We start from the raw sequence: 6,296 nt of genomic DNA, 5'->3' as shown, positions 1-6,296 counted from the left end.
CTCTGAAGCACGGAGGAGTGTCAGAGGTAAGCTTGTTTCAACTGCTTTTTACAACGCGGTGTCATTTCCGGACTGAATGAAGCCGATATTTCAGTTAAAATACGTAAGTAAAAATATTTATCTAAGTATAACACTACCCCCCAACTTTATGGATGATTTCATGGGTTAAATTTTACGTATTGTACTTGAATAAATACGGTAGATCACATATGTCAAACTTAAGGCCCTTGGGCCAAATGTGGCCTGGGGGTGACTCCCGCCTGGCCCGCCTTACTATGAAAATTGCTTTTAAAGCAATGGTAAACTTTAAATGTATGACTAAATGCAACAAAATAAACAATTTAAAAGGTGAAAGATAATTTGTCCTGCCACTGAGCTGTTGGCTTTGAGTAACTGAGCAGTCTGGTTGGATAGCACATGTTTTTATCCTAAAGCAAGCCAGCACTGACCATTTACTACATCTCCCATAATGCATGTTGATTATAGATGGGAATTCCCTGTGGGAAAGTGGGAGAGTTCAAAACACCTCACCACACCTCATCAGTGAGGAAAACTCTCTTACTTTTACTTTTAATAGAATTTCTGTTTTATTTATTTCACATTTAGTCAGTCGTAAACGTAGATCTTTACAGTGTTTGAGATGACATGTTGAAACTGTTTATATGCAAGAAATACCAGGTAGAGCTCAGTTGGTGTTTGTTAGTAGAGCACAGGAATGGGACATTTTGTGTTTAGTCGAGGTTAAACACAAAATGTTAAAGTTAATTACAACTGGCCCTTTGAGGGCCACCACAGCGTACATATGGCCCTTGGTGAAAATAAGTTTGACAGCCCTGTTCTAGATGAAAAACTCTCCGTTTTAACCTTCACCACAAACAAAAACATGCTTTAATTCATCTAATTTTGACAGAATTAGGTGTGGTAGTAGCTAAATCATGCTCAAAAAGCCTCAAACTTTGGCCGTAACTAATTTAAAAAACACAAAAAAAGACATACAGTAACTCAGTCAGTTGGACTGGCCTGGCTCTTGGTTCCRGCATGTCCACGGACCCCCCTAGGACTGCTTCACTCCACAGCTGTTTGTTATCATTAATGTGTCTCATTGATGTTACCAGATGTTGGCAGGTCTGATGCAGGCATCTGACATTTTGTTTTAAATTGAAAATGTAGTTGTTAACTGTTTTAGTTGGTCAAAACTAATTTCATATGTGAATATACGTAAATAAGGAGGGAAATTTTGAAAATTGCATAAACAAATAWCATCCTTTGGGTCTTAGCCCTGCTGGGGGCTAAGCACCCCTAAATGTCAGGTCCTAGAATCGCCCCTGGCGCATGCAATTTCCGATTAACTTCTTAGCTTAGCCTCATTCACGGTCGAGCTGGCGCACTACATATGACATGGCCAAACGTTAGCGATTGGGTAAATCAGATCCAATCATTTTAAACTTCGACAGAGGCCACGCCTCCAGCAGGAAATCACTTCTCAATAGCCGAGAGTCCAGACCTTCTATACGAAAGGGAAAGGGCTGTTTTTTACCAGGCTACAGTTTTACAGTTGTTGGGCTAAAATTTAGCGTGATAGTAGCTGTGAGTTAATAACAGACATACAGAATGTTAAAATTTTGAAAGGGGCAATATCATGTGTTTATCGGGCATATATTTAAATTCTATACCATAATAAAGTAWCTRTGTCACCTTCAGTTGTTATTAAAATGTTCTTTATATGTTTAAATAGAAAACAAACTTGACTTTTCATCATATCTATTTCTAAATGCCATGAAATTGGCCTCTGTCTCTTTAAGAACCTCCTTCCGCTTCTGTCCCGCCCATTTCAGCACGGGGTCAGGTGGGTGTGTGTGCTCTGTGATGAGGAAGCTCAGCTTGAAGACACAGTCCAGAGGAGGAGCTGGTCCAAAAAGRCGGTTCTAGGCCCAACCAGTCGTTTTTTCTCCCCTGCCTGGCTGCCTCAGGACACTACAGGATTTTTCAAACATTCATGAATGAATCAAGCAATACTCTGAGAATGTTTTTGATGAGAGGATAACATTATAACATGATACAAAACCACAAAAAGTTGATTTTACGTGATATTTTCCCTTTAAACATTACATTTTTTATTTGTGTCTTTGGTTAAAAAAAAGAGAAAAGAAATGACTTAACACAAAATAAAAATGCAAATACTTCAGTTTAAATACGTTTGATTTAATTTATTTTTCTTTTAAAGAAATGTACAAAAAATCTTTTTATTCAAGCTTTGCTGCAAAGATTCACTTATTCAGTAAGTTTAAGGGGTATAAACTGGAAGACGGCCATTTGTTTTGCATTCTGCCTCTGTTCTTGAGTAATTATTTAACAAAGACCCGATGAGGATTTAATCAGTGGTAAAGTGAAATGCTGCAGATAACCAGAAAAAAAAGAACATAAACAGTAAAATTCATTATGTTCTCTCACACACATCTGAGTAAACACAGATTAAAACAGGCGTGACACTGACGACAGAGAGGTGCAGTTTAAGACCGTGATGAAGCATAAACAGTTCCATGCACAGCTGTGGATCACTGCGTCAGCCTGCAGGAGATGTTAGGAGCAGCTCTGCAGCCAAATCACAGCCGAGAGAATAACAACCAGCACGAGAGCTGAAGTTTTCTTTTTTAGAGCTGCTTAGCTGATCATTACGAGAGTATCAGTCTGCRTTATAACACACTGCTGTCCCACTCTGTTCCAACTCTGCGCCTGCCTTTAATGAGAATATTACAGAGTTGTAGATCTGCTGGAGATACGCAGAGCTTTGACTCCTCGTCTCTGCTCTGCAGGCTTCTTATTAGACAGGAGAAGACATCCTCGTCTCCTATTTCCCTAAAAAGCTACAGTTATCAAACTGGTCACACAAGCATGCAAACAAGTCGTTACAACAATCCTTTTTTTTTTTTTTGAAACACAAGAAGAATGATTGTCGTATCAACAGGTGAGGTGATTATAACATCAGCTGTCTTTACACTTTGACAAGGAGGAAACAGCTCATGTAGATGTTTTCAGCTGGTCTCACTTCAGAAGGATCGATACAGGAAGGTCCCACACCAAGAAAGAAAGTTAATGGTTCACTTTAGCCAACAAAACAAAGATCAATAAAACAAACAAAGAAAAAAAAAAGATCATTCAACAGGCTTTCACAAAGTCTCCAGTGTGTTATTGAAGCAGTATTTTAGCTTTAAAGTGAGGGTTTGGATCACGGAGAGAAAAAGTGCAGGAGTAGGAAAAGGCAGGGACTAATGAGGGAAGAGGCTGCAGCTGTGACTGATAGAGAAAGAAGGAGGAGGTGGGCGTGGCAGGCTGACTGAGCAGATCAAATGAAAACAAGCAACATAAAGGCTAAAATCACAAAGCAAAGACCTGATCATAAAAMAAAACTCTTCAAAATTCCTGAGAGTATTTCCTCTGCTCCACGCCTATATGTACTTACCTTTAAGCAGTTTATTAATATAACTTACTTGGAGAATATAACTATAAGAAAATATAACTTATGATCAAGATTTTTACATTTCAAAAGTTTTGTTGTGTGATATGGTCCATTTTTCTCCGTGTGTTGTTTTTTGTTACGTATTTTGTTCCGTAATGTGTGCTATTTCAACAATTTATACGTAAAAGCATTCAACTACTTCAGGACATTCCGGCTATGATTTTTGGTRTTTCATTCATTTAKACGTTTTAGATTTGTAGCCTTTTTGGACATTATTTTCAAACAGAAAATGAATGGTGTTCCATTCAACATCCACGAAACCCTTCAAAATGTTTTTAAACTTATATTGTATTTTTCAACTTTTGTTCTGATTCTTTTTTTTTTTTTACTTCTTTGTACTGATTTCAACTTCCGCATCTTCTTTTATGCTGATTTTAGCTTTATTTTTTTCTATGTTTGAGCTATCTTTCTGCTCTTTTCATCTATTCTGATTATTTTTTGTACTTCTATCAGCTTATTTCTGCTAGTTTAAGCTTTTTATAGTTTTTTAGCTGTTTTTGCAAGTTAAGCTATTTTTAATTGTTTCAGCTAATTTTAGCTTTTTTATTCTAAGCTATCTTTCTGCTCTTTTTAGCTTTTCTGCTGATTTAATTGTTCTTTTATCAGCTTCGTTCTGCTAGTTTAAAATTGTATGCTTCTTTCAGCTGTTTTTTAATATAATTTAAGCTACTTTTGAGTTATTTCAGCTAGTTTTGGCTTTTTCAGCTATATTAAGCTTTTTGGGATAATTTCGCATTTTAATACTAAATTCAGCAAATGTGCTCTTTAGACTTCTTTGTATTGGATTCAGCTTTTTCAGGAATTTTTTAGCTTCTTTTATGCTAATTTTAGCTTTTTTCTCCTTTTTAGCTACTTTCCTGCTCTTTTCAGCTATTCTGCTGAACTTTGATGATTTCAGCCTTTTATTAATAAATTCAGCAAATGTGCTCTTTAGGCTTCTTTGTGTTGGATTCAGCTTTTTCAGCTTTTTAGCTTTTTTTATGCTAATTTTAGTTTTTCTCTCCCTTTTAGCTATTTCCCTGCTCTTTTCAACCATTCTGCTGAACTTCTTTGTTCTTTTATCAACTTTTTTCTATTATTTTTTTTTGCTACTTTCAGCTGTTTTTTTATTTATGCTACTTTTAAGCAATTTCATCTTATTTTGGCTTTTCTTTTTAGCTAAATTCACATTTTCATGATAAGTTCAGCTTCTTACCTTTTTAAATCAGCAAACATGCTCTTCATGCTATTTTGTGCTAGATTCGGCTTTTTCCGTTACATTTTAGCTGCCTTTCTGCTTTTCCCTTTTGGCTATTTTCCACCAATTTTACAAAACATTTGTACATATTGTTTGACAAAGCTTTCAGCTTTAAGCATTCACGCTGCATTTTTCACAGAAAATGCATGTTTTCTAGCTTTAAGTGCTTTTGAATCAATTTAGCTCCAAACAGCTGACTGTGTTGTAAAGCAAATGTGAAAGCAATGATTGGTTTGGCGTGCTGGGGATCAAATGGATAAAAGATTGGTGTTCTCTGAGCGATGCTGGTGGCTCCAGGCCTCGAGGTRTGAAGGCAGTTTGTGCAGAAACAAGCAGAGGATAAACCCGCTGACGGCCATGTTTTTATCCCTGCTGCTGGGGGGACAAGGGTGGCTCACTAATTGGGTCGGGATGTAACAGTTCCTGTCACTCATCGGCGTCTTTGCTAATGTGTTTGGAGGCTAAAAGCCAGCTGAACCGCRGAGCGGAGTGATTAGTCACATGAGTGAAAGATGCGTTTGGACGTAGCAAGATCGGCGCCACGCTGTGAAGCTGAACTGAAATATGTCTTTTTTAATTACCGGAACATCCTGGCATTTCATTCGTGAGACCATTTCAGYTGGCAGCTCTAAGACACCAGCCTTACTCAGGTTTTTTTTTTCTGCCATTTGTTGCCATTTTCCCCRCAACAAATTCATGTGTGAACATTTTGCATAATGATAACAACACAATGCACAGTCACGGTGGTCATAATGGAGCCTTCGCCTTCCAGTGTATAGAATTTTTTCCGACCTTCATTTGTTTTCGTCTTTCAGAGCCTCTCATGCTCCGTCCGTGGGGAAATAATGGCAGCGAGGAGGCGAGTGGAGTGCAGCCTCTGGAATCGACTGTAAAATTAACAAGGGACATGTTGCTTAACCAGTGTGAAAAACAGATAGTGACAGCGATAACGAAGCTGGTGGTGGCACAATAAGCCTCTTTGCTACTGTATTATGTACTRAATTWGRTGCTTGTTCTTTAAAAATCTTATTATACTTTCATATTTAGTGTCTAGAGCAGTGGAATAAAACCTTTTTCAAAAGCTTTATTCCACTTGAAACGGGGAAAAGTGGTGATTCAAAGAGAGGAAAGAACATTTAAAATGAAACAAAACTTTTTAGATGAAACGCTGGTGCTCAAAATGTGAGATAGGAATGACTTWCGGCTACTACCACACCAGATTTTAGCTCATTATGTGTAAAATTCACTGAGGTGGTTTCATTTTTGTGCAAAGATTGATTAGATGTGGCCGCCTTCCTAAATCAAATCGACTCTAAAGGTTGAAGTGCCTGTGACGTCAAATTTTATAATAAATATGAATGCTTTTTTGGGAAGATAGCATTGATAACATATTGCAAAAATAAATTTATTGCCGCTGAGAACAGTTGTTGAGATATTTGCACATGAAGTAACAGGAAGTGATGTCAAAGGGGAACGTCTGCATGTGATCAGAGCGTTGCTACAACAGCTAACAACAGACTGTAGATATAAGAATCTGATGTT

Source organism: Austrofundulus limnaeus, unplaced genomic scaffold (genome assembly GCF_001266775.1).
Source record: "Austrofundulus limnaeus strain Quisiro unplaced genomic scaffold, Austrofundulus_limnaeus-1.0 Scaffold33, whole genome shotgun sequence".
Classification (NCBI taxonomy): Eukaryota; Metazoa; Chordata; class Actinopteri; order Cyprinodontiformes; family Rivulidae; genus Austrofundulus; species Austrofundulus limnaeus.
The sequence above is the reverse complement of the archived record's forward strand: the minus strand, read 5'-3'. Positions refer to the sequence as shown.